The sequence below is a fragment of the Hemitrygon akajei genome, chromosome 11 (assembly GCF_048418815.1).
Source record: "Hemitrygon akajei chromosome 11, sHemAka1.3, whole genome shotgun sequence".
Lineage (NCBI taxonomy): Eukaryota > Metazoa > Chordata > Chondrichthyes > Myliobatiformes > Dasyatidae > Hemitrygon > Hemitrygon akajei.
Window position 1 is genome coordinate 169400104 of NC_133134.1, and position 13529 is coordinate 169413632.

General features: G+C 45.7%; 1 protein-coding gene across 1 annotated transcript in view; it reads right to left on the reverse strand.

Moving 5' to 3' along the window:
* The window catches only part of LOC140736391 (potassium channel subfamily K member 9-like), a 480620-nt gene that overhangs the window by 1639 nt on the left and 465452 nt on the right, over positions 1–13529 (reverse strand). The gene's annotated exons all lie outside the window — the stretch shown is intronic.

A 13529-nucleotide genomic window follows, 5' to 3' on the forward strand; every position in this document is an offset into this window, starting at 1 on the left:
GCTGTACCGTGGAAAGCATTCTAACTGGCTGCATCACTGTTTGGAATGGGGGGGGGGGGGGAGTGGGGGAGTGGCTGCAGCACAGGATCGAAATTAGCTGCAAGGAGTGTTAAACTTAGCCATCTCCATCATAGACACCAGCCTCTGTAGTACCCAGGTCAAGTTCAAGGAGCCACGCCTCAGAAAGGTGGCACCCATCATTAAGGAACCCCAGGACCCAGGACATGCCTTGTTCTCATTGTTACCATCAGGAAGGAGATACAGGAGCCTGAAGGGGCACACTCAACGATTCAGGAACAGCTTCTTCCCCTCTGCCATCCGATTTCTGAATGGGCATTGAACCCGTGAACACTACCTCACTACTTTTTTTTTGCATTATTTGCTTAATTTAACTACAGTAATTCACGTTTTTCTCTACTATTATGTATTGCATTGTACTGCTGCCACAAAGTCAATAAATTTCATGACATTTGCCAGTGATATTAAACTTGATTCTGTGTTGGCGTGACATGCAACAAAAAACACTCAGCAATTATAAAGAATTATAAAAAAACAGTTGGAGGTTAAAGTACAATATGGAATGAAATGTGCATAAATACATGGATACCAGCATGTACTTACAATGTAAATGGCGTGATAAAGAGTGGTTTAAAATGTTTAAAGTGCACTGACGGGTAGTAGATAGAGGGGGTGGGGAGGCTAATGAGAACTCAGATTCACTGCCTGGGGGAAGAAACTTTTAAGATGGAGGGAAGTTTTAGTTTTAATAATCCTACGGCGCTTTCCAGAAGGGAGATTTTGGAAAAGGCAGTTTTCAGGGAGGTTAGTGCCCGCAATGACTTCTCCCGTCTGCTTCTTCTTCCTGCGGTGAATGCATGGCTGAGGAACGGGTGCAGGGGCAGGGGTTTAGATTTATGCAGCATTGCAATCTCTTCTGGGGAAGGGAGGTCAGTGTTAGACTCGAGCCAGAGGGGGTCCAATATCCTTGCGGGTAGGTTGACTTGAGGTGATCAGGAGGGTTTAAACTAATTTGGCAGGGGGATGGGAACTGGAAGTTAGTGCTGAGGAAGGGGTAGTTGGTTTACAAACAGAGGCAATGTACAGTGCGACTACTAGCAAGAACAGACTGACGATAGGGCAAACAACAATCAATGAGATATCAATATCAATAGGTACATTTAATGTCTGAGAAATGTATACAATATACATCCTGAAATTCTTTTTCTTCACAAACATTCACAAAAATGGAGAAGTGCCCCAAAAAATGAACGACAGTTAAATGTTAGAATCCCAAAGCCCCCCCCGCCCCCAGCTTCCCCATCCCCTGTACAAGCAGCAGGGCAAACCCCCACCCCCGGAAATTTCAATGTAAAAGGGCGAATACTGGACTGAAGGTGTTATATTTGCAAGTGTGCAGTATACAGAATAAAGCCGGTGAACCTGCAGCACAGTTACAGATTAGCATGTATGATGTTGTGAGCGTCACTGATTAGTGGCTGAAACGAGATGATAGCTGGGAGCTTAACATCCAAGGATACACATTGTATCAGAAGGACAGGCAGGGAGGCATTGCATTGTTGGTGAAAATGAAATTAAATCCTTAGAAAGAGGTGACATGGGGTCAGAAGGTGTTGAGTTGTTGTGAGTAAAGCAAAGGAACTGCAAGGGTAAAAAGACCCTAATGGAAGTTATACACAGACCTCCAAAAGATGTATTCTACAAGTTGTAATTGGAGATAGAAAATGCATGTCTAAAGGGCAATGTCACGATAGTTATGGGGGGCTTTAGTATAGAGGTAGATTGGGAAAACCAGGTTGGTGTTGGATCCCAAGAGAGGGAGTTTGAAGAATGCTTACAAGATGGCTTTTTAGAGCAGCCTTTGGTTCAGCCCACAAGGGCATCATCTGTTCTGGATTGGGGGTTGTGCAATAAACTGGAATTGATCAGAGAGCTTAAAGTAAAGGAACCTTAATCACAATTCTATCTCCTTTACCATAGCATTGGAGAGGGATAGGAACAGACAAGTTAGGAAAACGTTTAATTGGAGTAAGGGGAAATATGAGGCTATCAGGCGGGAACTTGGAAACATAAATTGAGAGCAGATGTTCTCAGGGAAATGTATGGAAGAAATGTGACAAATGTTCAGGGGATATGTGCGTGGAGTTCTGCAGAGGTACATTCCAATGAGACAGGGAAAGGATGGTAGGGTGCAGGAACTGTGGTGTACAAAGGCTGTTGTAAATCTAGTCAAGAAGAAAAGAAAAGCTTCCAAAAGATTCAAAAAACTAGGTAATAATAGAGATATAGGAGATAATAAGGCTAGCAGGATGGTGCTTAAGAATGAAATTAGGAGAGCCAGAAGGGGTCATGAGAAGGCCTTAGCGGACAGGTTTAAGGAAAACCTCAAGGTATTCTACAAATATGTGAAGAGCAAGAGGATAAGACGTGAGAGAATAGGACCAATCAAGTGTGACAGTGGAAAAGTGTGTATGGAACCAGCGGAGATAGCAGAGGTACTTAATGAATACTTTGCTTCAGTATTCACTATGGAAAAGGATCTTGACAATTGTAAGGATGACTTGCAGCAGACTGAAAAGCTTGAGGATGTAGATATTTAGAAAGAGGATGTGCTGGAGCTTTTGGAAAGCATCAAGTTGGACAAGTCTCCGGGAACTGACGAGATGTACCCCAGGCTACTATGGAAGGCAAAGGAGCAGATTGCTGAGCCTCTGGAAATAACCTTTGCATCATCCATGAGGATGGGAGAGGTTCCAGAGGATTGGAGGGTTGCAGATGTTGTTCCTTTATTCAAGAAAGGGAGTAGAGATAACCCAGGAAATTATTATAGTCTTAATTCAGTGGTTGGTAAGTTGATGAAGAAGATCCTGAGAGGCAGGATTGATGAACATTTGGAGAGGTATAATATGATTAGGAATAGTCAGCATGGCTTTGTCAAAGGCAGGTCGTGCCTTACAAGCCAGATTGAATTTTTTGAGGATGTGACTAAACACATTGATGAAGAAAGAGCAGTAGATGTAGTGTATATGGATTTCAGCAAGGCGTTTAATAAGGTACCCCATGCAAGACTTATTGAGAAAGTAAGGAGGCATGGGATCCAAGGGGACATTGATTTGTGGATCCAGAATTAGTCTGCCTACAGAAGGCAAAGAGTGGTTGTAGACGGGTCATATTCTGCATGGAGGTCAATCATCAGTGGGGTGCCTCAGGGATCTGTTCTGGGACCCCCTTCCCTTTGTGATTTTTATAAATGACCTGGATGAGGAAGTGTAGGGATGGGTTAGTAAATTTGCTGATAACACAAAGATTGGGGGTGTTGTGGATAGAGTGGAGGGCTGTCAGAGGTTACAGTGGGACATTGATAGGATGCAAAACTGGGCTGAGAAGTGGCAGATGGAGTTCAACCCAGATAAGTGCGAGGTGGTTCATTTTGGTAGGTCAAATATGATGGCAGACGGTTGTATTAATGGTAAGACTCTTGGTAGTGTGGAGGATCAGAGGGATTGTGGGGTCTGAGTCCATAGGACACTCAAAGTTGCTACGCAGGTTGACTCTGGTTAAGAAGGCATATGATGCATTGGCCTCCATCAACCGTGGGATTGAGTTTGGGAGATGAGAGGTAATGTTGCAGCTACATAGGACCCTGGTCAGACCCCACTTGGAGTACTGTGCTCAGTTCTGGTCATCTCACTACAGGAAGGATGTTAAACCATAGAAAGGGTGCAGAGGAGATTTACACAGATGTTGTCTGGGTTAGGGAGCATGCCTTATGAGAATAGGTTGAGTAAACTCGGCCTTTTCTCCTTGGACCAATGGAGGATGAGAAGTGATCTGATAGAGGTGTATAAGATGATGAGAGGCATTGATCGTGTGGATAGTCAGAGGCTTTTTCCCAGGGCTGAAATGGCTAGCACGAAGGGCACAGTTTTAAGGTGCTTGGGAGTAGGTACAGAGGAGATGTCAGAGGTAAGTTTTTTCACACAGAGCGGTGAGTGCGTGGAATGGGCTGCCGGTGACGGTGGTAGAGGCAGATACGACAGGGTCTTTTAAGATACTCCTTGACAGGTACATGGAGCTTAGAAAAACAGAGGGTTATGGGTAACCCTGGGTAATTTCTAAAGTAAGGACACGTTCAGCACAGCTTTGTGGGCCGAAGGGCTTGTACTGTGCTGTAGGTTTTCTGTGTTTCTGTATTTCTGTGATGGCTGTTTCGAGTGCCAGTCTGTGATGGCATGGAGAGTGTCAGACTATGACGGTAGTGTTGAATGCCAGTGTGGAGTGCCAGTCAATTTTGGCAGTGTAGTGTGCTGTCTCTGATTCAGTGTAGAGTGCCAGTCTATGGTGGCTGTGTAGTCTGGTAGACTATGATGGCTGTGTAGAGGGCCAGTCTCCAACGATGGGGTAGAATGCCAGTCTCTGATGGTGGTGGAGAGTGCCTGTCTATGATGGCAGTGTAGTGTGCCAGTCAACGGTGGCAGTGTAGAGTGCCGTCTCTGATTCAGAGTAGAGTTTCAGTCTATGATAGCAGTGTAGACTTCTAGTCTATAATGGCCGTGTGGAGTGGCAGTTTGTGATGTTTGTGTAGAGTGCCAACCGATGATGGCAATATAGAGTGCCAGTCTATGACTGTCATGTACAGTGCCAGTCTATGTTGGCAGTGCAGAGTGCCAGTCTATGATGGCGGTGAAGAGTGCCAGTCTGTGATGGCAATGTAGAGTGTCAGTGTATGATAGCAGTGCCAAGTGCCAGTCTATAATGACTGTGTAGAGTGCCAGTCTATAATGATTGTGTAGTGCGGCAGCTATGATGGTAGTAGCTAGTACCAGAATATGATCGCTGTGTTGATTGGCAGACTACGATAGCAGTATACTGAGGTGTCTGTAATGTAGTGTAGAGTGCCAGTCTATGATGGCCGTGTAGACTGGCAGACTATGATGGCAGTGCAGAGTGCCCGTCTATGTTGGCAGTGCAGAGTGCCAGTCTATGATGGCAGTCTAGTGTGATGTCTGTGATGGCAGTGTAGCAGGCCAGGCTATGATAGCAGTGTAGAGTGCCAGTCTATAATGTCTGTGTGGAGTAGCAGTTTGTGATGGCTGTGTAAAGTGCCAACCTATGATAGCAATGTAAAATGCCAGTCTGTGATGGCCAATTAGAGTGCCCGTCTATGTTGGCAGTGTAGAGTGCCAGTCTGTGTTGGCAGTGTAGAGTGCCAGTCTATGTTGGCAGTGCAGAGTGCCAGTCTGTGATGGCAGTGTAGAGTGCCCATCTATGTTGGCAGTGTAGAATGCCAGTCTGTGATGGCAGTGTAGAGTGCCAGTCTGTGATGGCAGTGTAGAGTGCCTGTCTAAATTGGCTGTGTGGAGTGGCAGTTTGTGATGGCTGTGTTAAGTGCCAGCCTACAATCGCAATGCAGAGTGCCAGTCTATAATGGCAGTGTAGAGTGCCAGCCTATGATGGCCGTGTAGACTGGCAGACTATGATGGTAGTGTAGAAGGCCAGTCTCTGATGGTGGTGTAGAGTGCCAGTCTCTTATGGCCGTGCGGAGTGCCTGTCTATGATGGCAGTGTAATGGGCCAGGCTATGATAGCAGTGTAGAGTGCCAGTTTGTGATGGTAGTGTAGAGTGCCCGTCTATGATAGCAGTGTAGAGTGCCAGTTTGTGATGGTAGTGTAGAGTGCCCATCTATGATGGCAGTGAGGAGTGGCAGACTAAGATGGTCATGTAAAGTGCCAGTATATGATGGCAGTGTAGAGTGCCCATCTATAATGGCCATTTAGACTGCCAGTCTTTGATCCCTGTGTAGAATACCAGTCTATGGTGGCTGTGTGGTGTACCAGTCTTTCATGCCAGTGGAGAGTGCCAGTCTTGATCCAGTAATGCTGGCTCACATAAAATGATTCTTAAGTCTTCACTGTGTGCTTCCAACTGAGGCAGAGAGATATACAAGGCATCTGATAAGATATCAGAGCTTATTCACACCAAGAACAGGGATACATTTACAACCTGAGATATTCTATTGGTGATGCACTGACTTAAACAACCAGAGATGCTGAGCAGAGTTGCTATGGCACCTGCTTTTGGATTTTGTGAGATGAAAGTCTATTTGAAGTGGAGGTTAATGCATTATTTTTAACACACTGAAGCAGTAATTGAATGGGTGATTGTAACATAAATATTACTGTAAGCATATGATCACTTGGAGCATGGTGGCTGTGTTTACCTGTTTGTTTTGGCAGATCCTCCTAAGACAGATATTCTGTTTAATAATGATGAAAAGTGACCATAGGCTGCGTGTTATAAGCTGTACTGTGTATACTTTTGATGCTTGTGGAAATTCTAATGTCCACCCTGCCCCCATATAAAAATTGTAGCACTCTTGTGTTCCAGTTTGGAATGGCATTAAGTTGCTCTACACCCAGAAACTTACCCCACAAGTTGGTCTACAGCCAGAAACAGGCTGGTGAGCTGAAAGATGGTTCACTTTTCGTGTTGAAGATCAGTGTTGGCAAATCCAGAGGTGGAGGTCCGATGCCTGTGTGTGTGGTGGTGTGTTGTGTGCTACAGCCTGTGTTTATCATGAGTGTATTAGTGTCTGTGTGTTAATGTCTGTATGTCGTGTGTGTCATGTATGTATGTGTCAGTGTCTGTATGTTGTGTGTGTGTTATGTGTGTGTGTGTGTGTGAGTGTGTGAGTGCGTGTGTGTTATGTGTGGGGTGTGTGTTTGTGTGTGTGTGAGTGCGTGTGTGTTATGTGTGGGGTGAGTGCGTGTGTGTTATGTGTGGGGTGTGTGTTTGTGTGTGTGTGTGCGCACGTGTGTGTGTGTGGGGGTGGGTGTGCGTGTGTGTGCGTGTGTGTGTGTGAGTGTGTGTGTGTGGGGTGTGTGTTTGTGTGTGAGTGTGTGTGTGTGTGTGTGTGCGTGTGTGTGTGTGTGTGCGTGTGTGTGTGTGTTATGTGTGGGGTGTGTGTTTGTGTGTGTGTGGGGTGTGTGTTTGTGTGTGTGTGTGTGAGTGTGTGTGTGTTATGTGTGGGGTGTGTGTGTGTGTGTGTGCGTGTGTGTGAGTGTGTGTGTGTTATGTGTGGGGTGTGTGTTTGTGTGTGTGTGTGTGGGGTGTGTGTTTGTGTGTGTGAGAGTGTGTGTGTGTGTGTGTGTGTTTGTGTGTGTGAGTGTGTGTGTGTTATGTGTGGGGTGTGTGTGTGTGTGTGTGCGTGTGTGTGAATGTGTGTGTGTTATGTGTGGGGTGTGTGTTTGTGTGTGTGTGTGTGTGTGGGGTGTGTGTTTGTGTGTGTGTGTGTGTGTGTGTGTGTGTGTGTGTGTGTGTGTGTGTGTGTGTGTGTGTGTGTATAAGGGGGTGAATGAGTGGGTAGGAACGGGGTTTGTTTTGCTGTTGTTATGGCTGCTGTCTGCATTGTTCTCCTGAGCTTTGTGAGAATGCTATGTTGGTACCAGAATGAGAACACCAGGTTTAGTGCCTCATTCTTGGCTTTGAAAGGATCTCTGGATCGCAGAATCACCAGGATCTAACGCTGCGACTATTTTCCAGGTTTTTGCCTGTTGTGCTATTCATATCGTAACGCTCAGACAAGTGAGAGTGCTTCCTGCTGCGAGGAATCGAGTCACATCATTGAGCCCAACTCTCTTGTAAGACAGCTTCTTCAAGTCAGGTTTCTGTTTGACTTCCCCTTGTCAATCACTTCAAAGTCATCTGTGGACCAGTCTCCCTGGCTAAGATCCCTCACACAACAGATTCTGCTGTTCCTGTCCTGGCTGGGACAACCTTAATGAAGTAACACACACAAAATGCCAGCAGGTCAGGCAGCATCTATGGAGGGGAATATACAGTCGATGTTTTGGGCCGAGACTCTTCATCAGAACTGGAAAGGAAGGGGGAAGGAGCCAGAGTAAGATGGCATACCGGCAGGAATACAAGCTGGCCTGTGATAAGTGGAAGGGGAGCCAGAATGGGGAATGGAAAGAGAAAGTTGGACGGGTGGGAGTGGAGAAATGACTGGAAGTCAGGTAAATCAATGTTCATGCCATCAGGCTGGAGGCTACCCAAGCAGAATATGATGAGCTAGTCTTTTCTCAGTAACGTGTCCATGTATTTACAGCTTGCTGATCAGTCAGTATCTCCACTGCACCCTGGAGATTTATTTGTTAAAGCCATTCTGGGAAGACTATTAAATCTATTATGAGGAAAGTTAAGTGTGTTGGCAGCAACATCGCGTAATGTAGCCTACATTGCAGCACATGCTTTTCAGGAGAGGCTATAGAGCTACAGATGTGATCAGGAGGATCATAATTACTTTCAAGAAATAGAGTCCCACAGATGTAGCGCAGAAGCAGGCCCTTCAGCCTATCTTGTCCATGCTCACCCCTGTACTTATCTATACTGGCTCCACTTATCCGCGTTCGGTCCTTGGTGATTCAAGAGTTTGCACTCAGATGCTTCCTAAACGTTGTGAAGGGGTCTGTCCCCGCCACCTTCTCAGGCCTTTCCTGTCTCAGCTGCTCTGCCTGTGACCACAGGAGGCAGCAGAGAGCTGTGGACACAACACGGATCATCGGAGAACCTGCCTATCGTGTTCCCTGCCCCGGAAAAGCAGCCTGTTTAATCAACACCCCACCCACCCTTTTCTCCCTTCTCCCTTCAAATCAGTGAGCATGTACCACCAGGCTCCAGGACAGCATCTACCTCATGTTGTAAGACTATTCGATGGACCCCAGTACGATAAGATGGACTCTTGACATCCTAATCTGCCTCATTATAGTACCTTATTGTCGGGCCTGCACTGCACTTTCTCTGTCAGTGTAACACTTTATTTTACACCTATTATTGTACAGCTTCATGTGCTGTTGTGATGAAATGGTCTGTATGACAGGGCAGTGGTCGAAAGGAATTATTCAAGCTGGTGATGTTCTGCTGGGACCCCTGGTGTTTGTGATGTATATAAATGACCTGGATGAAAATGTAGATGGATGGTTTAGTAAATTTGTGGATGATACAAAGATTGGTGAAGTTGTGGATAGTGTAATACCGGCAAAGAATACACGCATCATATAGATCAGTCGCAGATATTGGCAGAGAAATGGAGTTTAACCCAGATAAATGTGAGGTGTTGCACTTCACATTGAGGTGGTTTGGGGTTGAAGTGCATGTTCCGTTTTTATTCACAGAACATGAATGCAGCTCCATCAACACTTGACACCATCCAGTACAAGGCAGCCCACTCGATAGGTACCCCTTCCACAAGCATCCAATCCCCCCACCATTGAACAGTTGCACAGTGGGTACTATCTACAAGACGCACTGCAACAACACACCAAAGTTCCTGAGGCAGCACCTTCCAGACCCACGGCCATCACCATCTGGAAAGACGAGAACAGCCAATACCTGGGAACATCAACACTTGGAAATCCCCCTCCAAGTCACTCACCATCCTGACTTGGAAACATGACAGTTCCTTCACTGTCACTGGGTCAAAATCATGGAATTCCCTCCCTAACAGCACTGTGGGTGTACCTACGCCTCAGGCACTGCAGCGGTTCAAGAAGGCAGATCATCACCTCCTTCTCAAGGGCAACTGGGGATGGGCAATAAGTGCTGGCTTAGCTGACGATTACCACCTCCCATAAATGAATAAATTAAAAAACCCATACAACATAGAACATATAAATCAACAGCACATTACAGGCCCTTCAGCCCACAATGTCATGCTGACCTGAAACCTACTCTAGAACTGCCTCAAATTACCCTACCTCATAGCCCTCTATTTTTCTATGCTCCATGTACCTATCTAAGAGTTTCTTAAAAAACCCTATTATATCCGCTTCCACCACCGTCGCTGGCAGTGCATTCCACGCACTCACCACTCTCTGTGTGAAAAGCTTTCCCCTGACATCCCCCCTGTACTTACTTCCAAGCACTTTAAAAACAATGCCTCCTACGTTAGCCTTTTCAGCCCTGGAAAAAAGCCTGTGACTATCTACACGGTTAATGCATCTCATCACCTCTATCAGGTCACCTCTCATCCTCCATTGCTCCAAGGAGAAAAGGCCAAGTTCACTCAACCTATTCTCATAAGGCACACTCCCCAATCCAGGAAACATCCTTGTAAATCTCCTCTGCACTCTCTCTATAGTATCCACATCCTTCCTGTAGTGAGGTGACCAGAACTGAGCACAGTACTCCAAGTGGGTCTGACCAGGGTCCTATATAGCTGCAACATTACCTCATGGCTCTTGATTGATGAATGCAAACACACTGTACACCGTCTTAACAACACCTTCAACCTCCGCAGCAGCTTTCAGTGTTGAATGGACACGGACCCCGAGATCTCTCAGATCCTTCACACTGCCAAGAGTCTTACCATTAATATTATATCCTGTCTTCAAATTGGAACTACCAAAATGAACCACTTCACACTTATCTGGGTTGAAGTACATCTGCCACATCTCAGCCCAGTTTTGCATCCTATCGATGTCCCACTGTAATCTTTGACAACCTTCCAGACTATCCACAACACCTCCAACCTTTGTGTCATCAGCAAACTTACTAACCCACCCTTCTACTTCTAGACATCCAGGTCATTTATAAAAATCACAAAGAGGAGGGGTCCCAGAACAGATCCCTAAGGCTCACCACTGGTCGCCGATCTCCATGCAGAATATGACCCGTCTACAACTGCTCTTTGCCTTCTGTGGCAAGCCAGTTCTGGATCCACAAAGCAATGTCCCCTTGGATCCCATGCCTCCTTACTTTCTGAATGAGCCTTGCATGGGGTACCTTATCAAACGCCTTGCTGAAATCCATATATACTACATCTACTGCTCTACCTTCATCAATGTGTTTAGTCACATCCTCAAAGACTTCAATCAGGCTCGTAAGATACGACCTACCTTTGACAAAGCCATGCTGACAATCCCTAATCATATTATACCTCTCCAAATGCTCATAAATCCTGCCTCTCAGGATCTCTTCCAACAACTTGCCCAGCACTGAAGTCAGACTCACTGGTCTATAATTTCATGGGTTATCTCTACTCCCTTTCTTGAACAAGGGAACAATATTTTCAACCCTCCAATCCTCTGGTTCTTCTCCTATCCCTATTGATGATGCAACGATTACTGTCAGAGGCTCAACAATCTCCTCTCTTACTTCCCACAGTAGCCTGGCGTATATCTCATCCAGTCCAGGTAACTTATCTAACTTAATGCTTTTTAAAAGCTCAAGTACATCCTCTTTAATATTGTCTATATACTCAAGCCTTTCAATCCGTTGTAAGTCATCCCCACAATTGCCAAGATCTTTTTCCCTGGTGAATACTGAAGCAAAGTATTCATTAAGTCCCTCCGCTACCTCCTCTGACTCCATGCACACATTTCCATTATCACACCTGATTGGTCCTATTCTCACACGGCTCATCCTCTTCACATACTTGTAGAATGCCTTGGGGTTTTTCTTAATCCTGTCCGCCAAGTCCTTCTCATGGCCCCTTCTGGCTCTCCTAATTTCATTCTTCAGCTCCTTCCTGGCAACCTTGTAGTTTCCTAGAACTCTATCAGTACCTAGTTTCTTGAACCTTCCGTAAGCTTTTCTTTTCTTCTTAACTAGATTTTCTACATCCTTTGTACACCATGGTTCTTTAACTCTATCATCCTTTCCCTGCCTCAATGGAATATACCTATGCAGAACGCCATGCAAATGTTCCCTGAACATTTGCCACATTTCTGCCATACATTTCCCTGAGAACATCTGCTCCCAATTTATGCTCCCAAGTTCTTGCCTAATAGCATCATATTACCCCCCTACCCCAATTAAATGTTTTCCCAAATTGCCTGCTCCTATCCCTCTCCAGCGCTGTGGTGAAGGAGATCACTATCTCCAAAATGCTCTCCCACCAAGAGATCTGACACCTGACTGGGTTCATTACCCAATACCAGGTCAAGTACAGCCTCTCCTCTTGTTGGCTTATCTACATATTGCATCAGGAAACCTTCCTGAACACACCTAACAAACTCCACCCCATCTAAACCCCTTGTTCTAAGGAGATGCCAGTCATATTAGGAAAGTTAAAATCTCCCATCACAATAACCCTGTTATTATTGCACCGTTCCAGAATCAGCCTCCCTATCTGCTCCTTGATGTCCCTGTTACTATTGGGGCGAGAGGGGGGAATCTATAAAAACACCTAGTAGAGTTATTGTCTCTTTCCTGTTTCTGACTTCCTCCCACACTGACATGGATAATCCCCCCATGATTTCCTCCTTCTCTGCAGCCGCAACACTATCCCTGATCAGCAGGGCCACGCCCCCACCTCTTTTGCCTCCCTCCCTGTCCTCTTTGAAGTAACTAAAGCCTGGCACACTCAGCAGCCATTCCTGTCCTTGAGACATCCAAGTCTCAGTAATGGCCACAACATATTGATCCTCAACTTCAGAGTTTCACTTTGTTGTGTGGGGAGAAGGGGTTTGGGGGTTCTTGATCATCCTGCCCTTCTTTTCTTTCTTTGTTTCGTGGCTATCTGAAGCAGAAGAATTTGAGAGTTGTATACTTTGATAATAAATGAACCTTTGAACCAACCACCCTCTAGGGAACAATGTTCCTTCCAGAGATCTCCTCTAGACCTCTGACCTTTCATCTTAAACCTATCACCTTTTGTCTTAGATGTGGGGTAAAAACTCCTTCCCCCCCCCCATGCCACTGATGATTTTATATGCCTCCATTAGGTTGTTCTCCCCACAAACCTCTCTGCTCCAGGGAAGACAACCCCTCATGTCAATCATTGAAATAATCCAGATCAGGCAATATCCTGGCGAATTTCCTTATAACCTTAACACTGGTGTCAACCTGTCAGCCCAGGATCAGAGGTGAAGAGGGGCAGAAACTTTAAATTCCTCTGTGGGATTATTTTGGAGGACATATCCTGTAAGTGCAATTATGATGAAGGTACGGCAGCAACTCTCCAACCTTAGGAGTTTGTGAAGATTCAGCATGATATCTAAAGGCTTGAGAGACTTCTATAGATGTGTATCACAGCCTGGTATGGAAATACCAATGACCTCAGATGGAAAATCCTACAGAAAGTAGTGCGTACGGCCCAGTCCATCACAGGTAAAGCCCTCGCAACCATTGAGCACATCAACAGATAGCGTTGCCACAGCATGAATCACCAAGCCCCCCAGCACCCAGGACATGCTCTCTTCTCACTGCTGCCATCAGGAAGGGGGTACAGGTGCCTCAGGACTCGCACCACCAGGTTCAGCGGCCTGCAACCATCAGGGTTCTGGATCGACTGTGACGGGCTTCGTGGCTGTCGACTCACTTTCTGGACATCAGTTCGACTGTCATCTGCTTCATTTTAGTGTTTGCACGAATTGCTAGTTTTCTTCACATTGAGTGTTTGATGGTCTTTTTCAATGGATTTTATTGGCTTTCTTTGTTTTGTTGCTGCCTGCAAGGAGACAAATCTCAAGGTTGTATATAGTATACACACTTCGAACTCTGAAGTT